Source organism: Ranitomeya variabilis, chromosome 2 (genome assembly GCF_051348905.1).
Source record: "Ranitomeya variabilis isolate aRanVar5 chromosome 2, aRanVar5.hap1, whole genome shotgun sequence".
Classification (NCBI taxonomy): domain Eukaryota; kingdom Metazoa; phylum Chordata; class Amphibia; order Anura; family Dendrobatidae; genus Ranitomeya; species Ranitomeya variabilis.
Window position 1 is genome coordinate 198019984 of NC_135233.1, and position 13547 is coordinate 198033530.

Genomic DNA, 13547 nt, shown 5'->3' on the forward strand with positions numbered 1-13547 from the left:
AAAACGGAAAAGAGCAGCAGAATACGGGTGGGGGGTATAAACTAGTCTCACACACCGTGACACTGAGCGGGGAGCAGTGTGCAGAGCCCGTCCCTGGGGGTCCCAGCCCCCAGCTAGTCAGCCCCTGCTAGCTGCTGGGAAATCCCCTGTAATGGAGACCCCCGAAAGGATTGCCTCGTAGAGGGGCTGTCAGTGAAGACCCCGGTGATGGAGACCCCAGAGAACGAGCCTGTGCACAGCGCCACAGCCGACCCCACACACATCACCACCCACAGCACGTGAGTGATCAGAGCCCTGCGGCGACTAGCACCCTCCTCAGGCAGCTGCCTCCTGCTCGGTCCGGTACCGGGGACACTGAGCCCGGCTTGCACAGCGCCGCCTCCCGGTAGTCAGGAGGAATGGGAGGAGAACCGACTAGGCGGCACAGCGGTCACGTGAGAGCAAGAGGCACGTGACTTACTGGGAGCTGCTTCCCTCAGCGCCTGCACATGCGCACTGCGCAGGGAGTATGCGCGCTTGCTTTGAACAGCTCGTCAGGAAGTTGTCCGTGTTGTGTGTGGTGGATGCAAAGTAAGTGGCCGGTAGTCACATGGTATACCGTCCTCCTATGATATACTGTACTCCTCCCGTATCATACCGTCCTGTTCAGCCGTCCTCTTATATTATACCGTACTCTGACATTATACCGTACTCCTATGTTATACCGTCCTGTTCAACCGTCCTCCAGTATTATACCGTGCTCCTATGTTATACCGTACTCTGACATTATACTGTACTCCTATGTTATACCGTACTCTGACATAATACCGTACTCCTATATTATACCGTCCTCCTATCTTACCTTCCTCCTATATTATACCGTACTCTGACATTATACTGTACTCCTATGTTATACCGTACTCTTGACATTATACCAAACTCCTATATTATACCGTCCTCCTATCTTACCGTCCTCTTGACGTTATACCGTACTCTTGACATTATACCGTCCTCCTGTATCATACCGTGCTCCTATGTTATACTGTACTCCTATATAATACTGTACTCCTATATTATACCGTACTCTGACATTGTACCGTACTCCTATGTTATACCGTACTCTGACATTATACCATCCTCCTATCTTACGTCCTCCTATGTTATACCGTACTCTGACATTATACCATACTCCTATATTATACCATCCTCCTATCTTACGTCCTCCTATGTTATACCGTACTCTGACATTATACCGTACTCCTATATTGTACCGTACTCCGACATTGTACCGTCCTCTGACATTATACCGTCCTCTGACATTATACCGTCCTCCTATCTTACCGTCCTCTGACATTATACCGTCCTCTGACATACCGTACTTCTATATTATATCGTCCTCCTATCTTACCGTCCTCCTATGTTATACCGTCCTCTGACATTATACCGTCCTCTGACATTATACCGTCCTCTGACATTATACCGTCCTCTGACATTATATCGTCCTCCTATCTTACCGTCCTCCTATGTTATACCGTACTCTGACATTATACTGTACTCCTATGTTATACTGTACTCTGACATACCATACTCCTATATTATACCGTCCTCCTATCTTACCGTCCTCCTATATTATACCGTACGCTGACATTATACCATACTCCTATATTATACCGTCCTCCTATCTTACCGTCCTCCTATGTTATACTGTACTCTGACATTATACTGTACTCTTGACATTATACCGTCCTCCTGTATCATACCGTGCTCCTATGTTATACTGTACTCCTATATAATACTGTACTCCTACATTGTACCGTACTCCTATGTTATACCGTACTCTGACATTATACCATACTCCTATATTATACCGTCCTCCGACATTATACCGTCCTCCGACATTATACCGTCCTCCGACATTATACCGTCCTCCGACATTATACCGTCCTCTGACATTATACCGTCCTCCGACATTATACCGTACTCCTATGTTATACCGTACTCTGGCATTATACCGTACTCCTATGTTATACCGTACTCTGACATACCATACTCCTATGTTATACCGTACTCTGACATGCTGTACTCCTATGTTATACCGTACTCCTCCTGTATCATACCGTACTCCTATGTTATACCGTACTCCTCCGGCATCATACCCTGACATCACAGAGGTGCCTGCTCACACAGATGTGCAGCCACAGGACGGTATATACTAATAGGAAGTGTTATGACGTCATTACAAAGATTAACCCCATAATGGCCAGGCCCGGTTTCCCCTTCCTGACGTCGGTCACATCTTGGGGTAATAACTCTGGAGCTCCATCATATCCCGGTGATTCTGAGATTCGTTGTTTTCTCGTGACGCATTGCACTTTATATTAGTGGTAATTTTAGGTCGATATGTTTTATGTTTATTTGTGAAAATGTTGTCGCAGACTTGCGCCAAAATGTGGAATTTTCAATCTTTGTATCCTTAGACCAGTCACTCATGCTGTACTAAGTAGTGAATGACTGACATTTCCCACATGTCTACTTTACAGCTGCATCATTTTTTTAACATTATTTTATTTTGTTAAAGGGATTAAAACTTTAGCAACACTTTTATCATTTTTTTTTTCAAGAAAAAACATCCTCTTTCTTTATGGACGTATTCAGACTTCAATAGAGTTTATATATTATATTATATTATATATTGGAAACTCCCCAAAAGTGATAACTTTTAAAAAACCGCACCCCTCAAATGCTTCAAAACTGTACAGAAATGTTTTAACCCTTCACATGCTACTCAGGAATTAATGCAAATGGGAATGAAAAAAAAAAAAAGAATTGTAATTTTTACTCTAAAATGTTACTTTAGCCCCAAAGTTTTCCACTTTTACAAAGACTTCGTACTTCGTGTTCCGTTTGGCGTCTGCTCCGGCGGTCTCCATATTTTAAGTGTGCACAGATCTGTGGACGCCCACGCTTGTGCGCTAAAAAGACACCTAAAATGATGGGACACCGCTGGAACGTAGACCAGTCCAAAGTGACTCCATCTGCCTTATAAGTGAGTGGTTCCATTCAAGGTTTTGCCTGGATCACGGTTTTGGGGAATTTTCACGAAAACCCAGACGTAAGCGCTCAGTAGAGAGCGCAGGATAAATGAGCGGAGCCTTATTCCGATTTTTTTGGGGAAGCAGAAGGAACAAATTGGCAGCAGTACAAGAATAGTTCTTATTTTTTACGCTGTTCCCCATGCGGTAGAGGTGCTTACCGTACTTTATTCTTCGGGTTAGGCGATTACAGCGATACCAGATTTAAATCATTATTTTTTTTTTAAGTTTAGCTGCTATCACACACTAAATATGCATTTTTTTATTTAAAAAAAAAAGTTTTATCGTCACCCTATTCTGATTGATATAATTTTTTTTTTGTGAGCAGAGCTGAATGAGGGCATACTTCTTCCTCGACAAGTTGGAGACCTTTTTTTATACCATTGTTGGGCACTTTACAGTTTTGATCACTTTTTATTCAGACTTTTCAGACAGAATGAACAAAAACCTGCAATTCAGTACCGGAATTGTTATATCACGACTCAACTCACCATGTGGTAAAAGTGATAAGACCGATTTGTTCGTCGGGTCGGTACGATTACAGCAATACCCAAATTATATCTTTTTTTATGATTTGGTATTTGTACAGTCTGAAAACAAATTATATAAAAATGAATTTGTTTTTGCATCATATTCTGAGAGCTGGAACTTTTTTATGTTTTCCCTAATGAGCCAAATTGGAGCTTGTAGTTTGTGGGACGATTTGGCGCTTTTATTTATAACATTTTTTTTCTATATGACTTTTTCAGCGCTTTATAATCAATTTTTTGTGTGTCAGTATGTTGTAAAAGCAGAATTTTTGGTGTCTTTTATTTTTTACAGTATTCGCAATATAAAATAAATAACATGCCAGTTTATAGATCGGGTGTTTCAGGACACGGCAATAACAAATGTCTACTTTTTTGGTTTATCTTTGTTTTATCACAAATGCTGCTTTTTAGTTTTCATGATTTTAGTACTTTTTTCGTTTTTTTTTTTTTTTTACTCATTTTATTTAATTTTTTGTTTTACTTTTTCCACAAAGTCACACTGTGGGTATGTATAATTTTTATTCTGATCGTTGGTCTTATGCATTGCAGGGTGCAGAAGTGCTTGAGAGCAGTCAGTGACTCCGTGAAGGTGCCTGCGAGACCTTGCTTATAGCTGGATCTCACAGGCCACCGTACTCTGGGGTTAATTGGCCCCTATCGACTCCAAAACTGTCCGGGGCTTCTGCCGCAAGGTGTCAGCTGTTACCTGTGGGAATTTTGGTCGCAGGGCACTAAGATGTACTGTAGTAAGTAGACTGTGCCTCGGTGTCCGCCTCCAGTATGTGTACACGCCCGAAAATGAGGCACAGAAGAGCGCACGTTCAGTATCCCAGCACCATTATAGTCGATGGCCCCATCAGTATATACACCAGAATCCTGTTTTGCAGGGGTCTTCGGATATAAGCCCTGCTAGGACTCGCGAACATGGACAAAAGCGCGGTGTGATAGCTCCCAAAGTCGCATGTATTGTTTACTTACTGTGTAACAGATGTGATACTATATGATTGGAGTAAGTATGCAAAAGAAAATGTACGGGCACAAGAAGCTGCGTATGACACTGTCAGAGTGATCCATCAGTTGGACCAGGACAAATCCCTGTACTCCTCTCCTGCTGCACTGTCACTAGGCCCCGAGGCACGGCTTGCCACTGCTTTCACTCCGTGCATTTTCTTTGGTATACTTACTCCAATTATCAGGCCCCGAGGCACGGCTTGCCACTGCTTTCACTCCGTGCATTTTCTTTGGTATACTTACTCCAATTATCATAGAGTATCACGTCTACTACACATTAAGTGGACAATAAATGACTCTTCATCCGCTGCACTACATGTTAGGGCATGTTAGGTTAGGCGATGGGTTGGATTAGATGGACTTAAAGTCTTCCTTCACCCTTAACCCCTTCACCCCCAAGGGTGGTTTGCACGTTAATGACCGGGCCAATTTTTACAATTCTGACCACTGTCCCTTTATGAGGCTATAACTCTGGAACGCTTTGACGGATCTTGGCGATTCTGACATTGTTTTCTCGTGACATATTGTACTTCATGTTAGTGGTAAAATTTATTCGATATAACTTGCATTTATTTGTGAAAAAAACGAATATTTGGCGAAAATTTTGAAAATTTCGCAATTTTCCAACTTTGAATTTTTATGCCCTTAAATCACAGACATATGTCACGCAAAATACTTAATAAGTAACATTTCCCACATGTCTACTTTACATCAGTACAATTTTGGAACCAAAATTTTTTTTTGTGACGGAGTTATAAGGGTTAAAAGTTGACCAGCAATTTCTCATTTTTACAACACCATTTTTTTTTAGGGACCACATCTCATTTGAAGTCATTTTGAGGGGTCTATATGATAGAAAATACTCAAGTGTGACACCATTCTAAAAACTGCACCCCTCAAGGTGCTCAAAACCACATTCAAGAAGTTTATTAACCCTTCAGGTGTTTCACAGGAATTTTTTGAATGTTTAAATAAAAATGAGCATTTAACTTTTTTTCACACACAATTTATTTCAGCTCCAATTTGTTTTATTTTACCAAGGGTAACAGGAGAAAATGGACCCCCAAAGTTGTTGTACAATTTGTCCTGAGTACGCTGATACCCCATATGTGAGGGTAAACCACTGTTTGGGCGTATGGCAGAGCTCGGAAGGAAAGGAGCGCCATTTGACTTTTCAATGCAAAATTGACTGGAATTGAGATGGGACGCCATGTTGCGTTTGGAGAGCCCCTGATGTGCCTAAACACTGAAACCCCCTACAAGTGACACCATTTTGGAAAGTAGACCCCCTAAGGAACTTATCTTGATGTGTGGTGAGCACTTTGACCCACCAAGTGCTTCACAGAAGTTTATAATGCAGAGCCGTAAAAATAAAAAATCATATTTTTTCACAAAAATGATCTTTTTGCCCCCAATTTTTTATTTTCCCAAGGGTAAGAGAAGAAATTGGACCCCAAAAAATGTTGTGCAATTTGTCCTGAGTACGATGATACCCCATATGTGGGTGTAAACCATTGTTTGGGCGCATGGCAGAGCTTGGAAGGGAAGGAGCGCCATTTGACTTTTCAATGCAAAATTGACTGGAATTGAGATGGGACGCCATGTTGCGTTTGGAGAGCCCCTGATGTGCCTAAACATTGAAACTCCCTACAAGTGACACCATTTTGGAAAGTAGACCCCCTAAGGAACTTATCTAGATGTGTGGTGAGCACTTTGACCCACCAAGTGCTTCACAGAAGTTTATAATGCAGAGCCGTAAAAATAAAAAATCATATTTTTTCACAAAAATGATCTTTTCGCCCCCAATTTTTTATTTTCCCAAGGGTAAGAGAAGAAATTGGACCCCAAAAAATGTTGTGCAATTTGTCCTGAGTACGCTGATACCCCATATGTGGGTGTAAACCATTGTTTGGGCGCATGGCAGAGCTTGGAAGGGAAGGAGCGCCATTTGACTTTTCAATGCAAAATTGACTGGAATTGAGATGGGACGCCATGTTGCGTTTGGAGAGCCCCTGATGTGCCTAAACACTGAAACCCCCTACAAGTGACACCATTTTGGAAAGTAGACCCCCTAAGGAACTTATCTTGATGTGTGGTGAGCACTTTGACCCACCAAGTGCTACACAGAAGTTTATAATGCAGAGCCGTAAAAATAAAAAATCATATTTTTTCACAAAAATGATCTTTTCGCCCCCAATTTTTTATTTTCCCAAGGGTAAGAGAAGAAATTGGACCCCAAAAAATGTTGTGCAATTTGTCCTGAGTACGCTGATACCCCATATGTGGGTGTAAACCATTGTTTGGGCGCATGGCAGAGCTTGGAAGGGAAGGAGCGCCATTTGACTTTTCAATGCAAAATTGACTGGAATTGAGATGGGACGCCATGTTGCGTTTGGAGAGCCCCTGATGTGCCTAAACATTGAAACTCCCTACAAGTGACACCATTTTGGAAAGTAGACCCCCTAAGGAACTTATCTAGATGTGTGGTGAGCACTTTGACCCACCAAGTGCTTCACAGAAGTTTATAATGCAGAGCCGTAAAAATAAAAAATCATATTTTTTCACAAAAATGATCTTTTTGCCCCCAATTTTTTATTTTCCCAAGGGTAAGAGAAGAAATTGGACCCCAAAAAATGTTGTGCAATTTGTCCTGAGTACGCTGATACCCCATATGTGGGTGTAAACCATTGTTTGGGCGCATGGCAGAGCTTGGAAGGGAAGGAGCGCCATTTGACTTTTCAATGCAAAATTGACTGGAATTGAGATGGGACGCCATGTTGCGTTTGGAGAGCCCCTGATGTGCCTAAACACTGAAACCCCCTACAAGTGACACCATTTTGGAAAGTAGACCCCCTAAGGAACTTATCTTGATGTGTGGTGAGCACTTTGACCCACCAAGTGCTTCACAGAAGTTTATAATGCAGAGCCGTAAAAATAAAAAATCATATTTTTTCACAAAAATGATCTTTTCGCCCCCAATGTTTTATTTTCCCAAGGGTAAGAGAAGAAATTGGACCCCAAAAAATGTTGTGCAATTTGTCCTGAGTACGCTGATACCCCATATGTGGGTGTAAACCATTGTTTGGGCGCATGGCAGAGCTTGGAAGGGAAGGAGCGCCATTTGACTTTTCAATGCAAAATTGACTGGAATTGAGATGGGACGCCATGTTGCGTTTGGAGAGCCCCTGATGTGCCTAAACATTGAAACTCCCTACAAGTGACACCATTTTGGAAAGTAGACCCCCTAAGGAACTTATCTAGATGTGTTTTGAGAGCTTTGAACCCCCAAGTGTTTCACTACAGATTATAACGCAGAGCCGTGAAAATAATTTTTATTTTTTTTCTCAAAAATGATTTTTTAGCACCCAGCTTTGTATTTTTACAAGGGTAACAGAATAAATTGGACCCCAAAATTTGTTTTCCAATTTGTCCTGAGTACGCTGATACCCCATATGTGGGGGGGAACCACTGTTTGGGCGCATGACAGAGCTCGGAAGGGAAGGAGCGCCATTTGGAATGCAGACTTAAATGGATTGGTCAGCAGCCGTCACGTTGCATTTGCAGAGCCCCTGATGTACCCAAACAGTACAAACCCCCCACAAGTGACCCCATATTGGAAACTAGACCTCCCAAAGAACTTATCTAGATGTGTTTTGAGAACTTTGAACCCCCAAGTGTTTCACTAAAGTTTATAGCGCAAAGCCGTGAAAATAAAAATTCTTTTTTTTTTTCACAAAAATGATTTTTTAGCCCCCAGTTTTGTATTTTCACAAGGGTAACAGGATAAATTAGACCCCAAAAGTTGTTGTCCAATTTGTCCTGAGTACGCTGATACCCCATATGTGGGGGGGAACCACTGTTTGGGTGCATGACAGAGCTCGGAAGGGAAGGAGCGCCATTTGGAATGCAGCCTTAAATGGATTGGTCTGCAGGCGTCACGTTGCATTTGCAGAGCCCCTGATGTACCCAAACAGTACAAACCCCCCACAAGTGACCCCATATTGGAAACTAGACCTCCCAAGGAACTTATCTAGATGTGTTGTGAGAACTTTGAACCCCCAAGTGTTTCACTACAGTTTATAACGCAGAGCCGTGAAAATAAAACATCTTTTTTTTCCCACAAAAATGATTTTTAGCCCCCCAAATTTTTATTTTCCTAAGGATAACAAGAGAACTTGGACCCCAGAAGTTGTTGTTCAATTTGTCCCGAGTACGCTGATAACACATATGTTGGGGTAAACCCCTTTTTGGGCGCACGGGAGAGCTCGGAAGGGAAGGAGCACTGTTTTACTTTTTCAACACAGAATTGGCTGGAATTGAGATTGGACGCCATGTCGCGCTTGTAGAGCCCCTGATGTGCCTGGACAGTGGAAACTCCCCAATTCTACCTGAAACCCTAACCCAAACACACCCCTAACCCTAATCCCAACGGTAACCCTAACCACACCCCTAGCCCTGACACACCCATAATTCTAATCCCAACCCTAATCCAAACGTAAATGTAATCCAAACCCTAACCCTAACTTTAGCCCCAACCCTAACTTTAGCCCCAACCCTAACTTTACCTCCAACCCTAGCCCTAACCCTAACCCTACCCCTAACCCTAACCCTAAACGTGACTGAAATACGTGGCACTGAAATACGTGGCACTGAAATACGTGGCACTGAAATACGTGGCACTGAAATACGTGGCACTGAAATACGTGGCACTGAAATACGTGATACGTGGCACTTAAATACGTGGCACTGAAACACGTGGCACTGAAATACGTGATACGTGGCACTGAAATACGTGGCACTGAAATACGTGGCACTGAAATACGTGGCACTGAAATACGTGGCACTGAAATACGTGGCACTGAAATACGTGGCACTGAAATACGTGGCACTGAAATATGTGATACGTGGCACTGATACGTGGCACTGAAATACGTGGCACTGAAATACGTGGCACTGAAATACGTGGCACTGAAATACGTGGCACTGAAATACGTGGCACTGAAATACGTGGCACTGAAATACGTGGCACGTGGCACTGAAATACGTGGCACTGAAATACGTGGCACTGAAATACGTGATACGTGGCACTTAAATACGTGGCACTGAAACACGTGGCACTGAAATACGTGATACGTGGCACTGAAATACGTGGCACTGAAATACGTGGCACTGAAATACGTGGCACTGAAATACGTGGCACTGAAATACGTGGCACTGAAATACGTGGCACTGAAATACGTGGCACTGAAATACGTGGCACTGAAATACGTGGCACTGAAATACGTGGCACTGAAATACGTGGTACTAAAATATGTGGCACTGAAATACGTGATACGTGGCACTGAAATACGTGATACGTGGCACTGAAATATGTGATACGTGGCACTGAAATACGTGGCACTGAAACACGTGGCACTGAAATACGTGGCACTGAAATACGTGGCACTGAAATACGTGGCACTGAAATACGTGGCACTATGACTGTCAGAAAATGTTCATTAAACGGTTAGGGGTAGAGTTAGGGTTAGGGTTTGGATCCCTTTATCACCTTGATGGTGGTGGGTGGCTTTTCAGTGTGTTTAAATGCATGCGTTTTTAACGCAAACAAACGCATGTGCTTAAAAACGCAAGAAAATACTGCAGGTTGTATTTCTGAAAATGAACGCATGCAGAAAAAAAACGCATGCGTTTGAAAACGCGACCAAACGCGTACAAAAAAACCGCATGCGTTTTCAATGTTAAATATAGGGAAAAAATGCATGCGTTTTTTGTGCAAAAAACGCTGCAGACAAAAACGCAAGTGTGAAACCAGCGACGCTTTTTATAGCAAAAAAGTTTTTGCGTCTCCACATTTTGAGACCTATAATTTTTCCACATTTTGCTCCACAGAGTCATGTGAGGTCTTGTTTTTTGCGGGACGAGTTGACGTTTTTATTGGTAACATTTTCGGACATGTGACCGTTTTTGATCGCTTTTTATTCCGATTTTTGTGAGGCAGAATGACCAAAAACCAGCTATTCATGAATTTCTTTTGGGGGAGGCGTTTATACCGTTCCGCGTTTGGTAAAATTGATAAAGCAGTTTTATTCTTCGGGTCAGTACGATTACAGCGATACCTCATTTATATCATTTTTTTATGTTTTGGCGCTTTTATACGATAAAAACTAAAATATAGAAAAAATAATTATTTTCGTATCGCTTTATTCTCAGGACTATAACTTTTTTATTTTTTTGCTGATAATGTTGTATGGCGGCTTGTTTTTTGCGGGACAAGATGACGTTTTCAGCGGTACCATGGATATTTATATCAGTCTTTTTGATCGCGTGTTATTCCACTTTTTGTTCGGCGGTATGGTAATAAAGCGTTGTTTTTTGCCTCGTTTTTTTTTTTTTTTTCTTACGGTGTTTACTGAAGGGGTTAACTAGTGGGGCAGTTTTATAGGTTGGGTCGTTACGGACGCGGCAATACTAAATATGTGTACTTTTATTGTTTTGTTTTTTTTATTTAGATAAAGAAATGTATTTATGGGAATAATATATTTTTTTTTATTATTATTTATTTAGGATTTTTTTTTTTTTTTTTTACACATGTGGAAAAAATTTTTTTTAACTTTTTTACTTTGTCCCAGGGGGGGACATCACAGATCATTGATCTGGCAGTGTGCACAGCACTCTGCCAGATCGACGATCTGCTGTGCAGGGCTGCAGGCTTACCAAGTGTCTGCTCTGAGCAGACACTCGGTAAGCCACCTCCTTCCCTGCAGGACCCGGATGCCGCGGCCATCTTGGATCCGGGACCTGCAGCCAGGAAGGAGGTAGGAGACCCTCGCAGCAACGCGATCACATCGCGTTGCTCCGGGGGTCTCAGGGAAGCCCGCAGGGAGCCCCCTCCCTGCGCGATGCTTCCCTATACCGCCGGTACACTGCGATCATGTTTGATCGCGGTGTGCCGGGGGTTAATGTGCCGGGGGCGGTCCGTGACCGCTCCTGGCACATAGTGCCGGATGTCAGCTGCGATATGCAGCTGACACCCGGCCGCGATCGGCCGCGCTCCCCCCGTGAGCGCCGCTGATCGGTGATGACGTACTATCCCGTCGGCGGTCATACGGGCCCACCCCACCTCGACGGGATAGTACGTCAAATGTCGGGAAGGGGTTAATAACTATGTCACATCTCCTCCTGCTGCTTTGTCACCTCCGCTCTGTATTACTCACTGTAAGGGTTTCTAATATTAATCTGACCTTTGTAATTTAATAAAGCACACCAAAAACAGGCAGAGATGCTTACCTGTCTAAATGGGCCTCAATACAAATGCACAAGCAGGGGCAGCAGACCCAAATAACATAGCAAATGCACAGGTGCAATACCTAATGAAACAGCCAGCCTTCAATCAGGGATTGGCCGTGTGGTACACCAATGCACTAAGATAAAAACTGTATGTGGCGTGTTCACACAAGGAATGCAAGCATCTGGCTCCAGCCTATTAATGACGCCCTATGGCGGGCTGCCCAGTGCTAACTATAATGCATCCTGTGTGAACAGAGGCCACAGTGTACAGAACCATTTGGGCCCAACTGCACCCTGCAAAAAATACAACGTGCAAAACAAAACATATAAATATATGTAAGGTATTGGTTGATATTCTGGTCATAATATGTAAGCTAGCAACCCACGTCAAGGGTCCTGTCTAAATGGGCCTCAATACAAATGCACAAGCAGGGTGCAGCAGACCCAAATAAAATGTTCACACAGGATGCATTATAGTTAGCACTGGGCAGCCTGCCATAGGGCGTCATTAATAGGCTGAGAACCAGATGCTCTGCATTCCCTGTGTGAACACGCCACATACAGATTATGTATCTTAGGCCAGTCTCACACGTCCAGATAATTCTGGGAGGTGGAGCCGCTTATTCATGACTGTAATCGGCGGCCCCACGTGACCGCATACAGTAGAAGGTGCGGCCAGGACAGGAAACAGCGACAGCCAACGAGGGAGCCAAGTGAGTATTTTCAGAACAGCGGGGGGGGGGCGCACAGGGGGTGGGGATATGGAGCTTTATTTTAAACACGAAATACCACTAAAAAAATGGATTATTCATATCTTCTTTACAGCAACCGCTGCTGCACAGAAGATATGAATCGCGGCTTCAGCACCACGTGGGGGGGACAGCGCTTACTGGAGCGCTGTCTCCTGCACGGCACACGGAGAACGTCCGTGTGCGGTACGTGTTTTACACGGACCCATTGACTTTAATGGGTCCGTGTAATCCGTGCGCTCCCACGAACACTGACATGTCTCCGTGTTTGGCACACGGAGACACGGTCCGCAAAAAATCAATGACATCTGCACAGATGCATTGATTTTAATGTGTCTACGTGTGTCAGTGGCTCCGGTACATGAGGAAACTGTCACCTCACGTACCGGAGCCACTGACGTGTGAAACCGGCCTTAGTGCATTGGTGTACCACACGGCCAATCCTTGATTGAAGGCTGGCTGCTTCAGTAGGTATTGCACCTGTGCATTTGCTATGTTATTTGGGTCCGCTGCACCCTGCTTCTGCATTTGTATTGAGGCCCATTTAGACAGGTAAGCATCTCTGCCTGTTTTTGGTGTGTTTTCTTGAATTTTTCCTTTTTTGTGGTTTTTAATTTAATAAAGCTTATGATTTGTATATATGGCTGTATATGTCCTTGTGAGTAGGTATGTACTGCTTATATTATACTGTATTGTATTCCTTATACTGTACTCCGCTTACTTTACACCACTTACACTGTATTGTACTCCAGTTATACTGTACTCCACTTAGTTTACAACACTTATATTATACTGTATTGTACTCCACTTGTATTATACTGTACTCCACTTAGTTTACAACACTTATATTATACTGTATTTTACTCCACTTATATTATACTGCATTGTACTCCACTCAG

General features: G+C 43.1%; 1 protein-coding gene across 2 annotated transcripts in view; it reads left to right on the forward strand.

The window, feature by feature from the left end:
* Positions 1–13547, forward strand: part of CENPI (centromere protein I) — an 83274-nt gene continuing 69727 nt past the window's right edge. Inside the window, exon 1 of one of the 2 annotated variants that reach the window (XM_077283430.1) lies at positions 1–278. The gene's annotated coding sequence lies outside the window, so the exon portion shown is untranslated. Of the gene's footprint in view, positions 279–440; positions 571–13547 lie in introns of those variants that run through there. The other variant, XM_077283429.1, reaches the window with a different exon arrangement.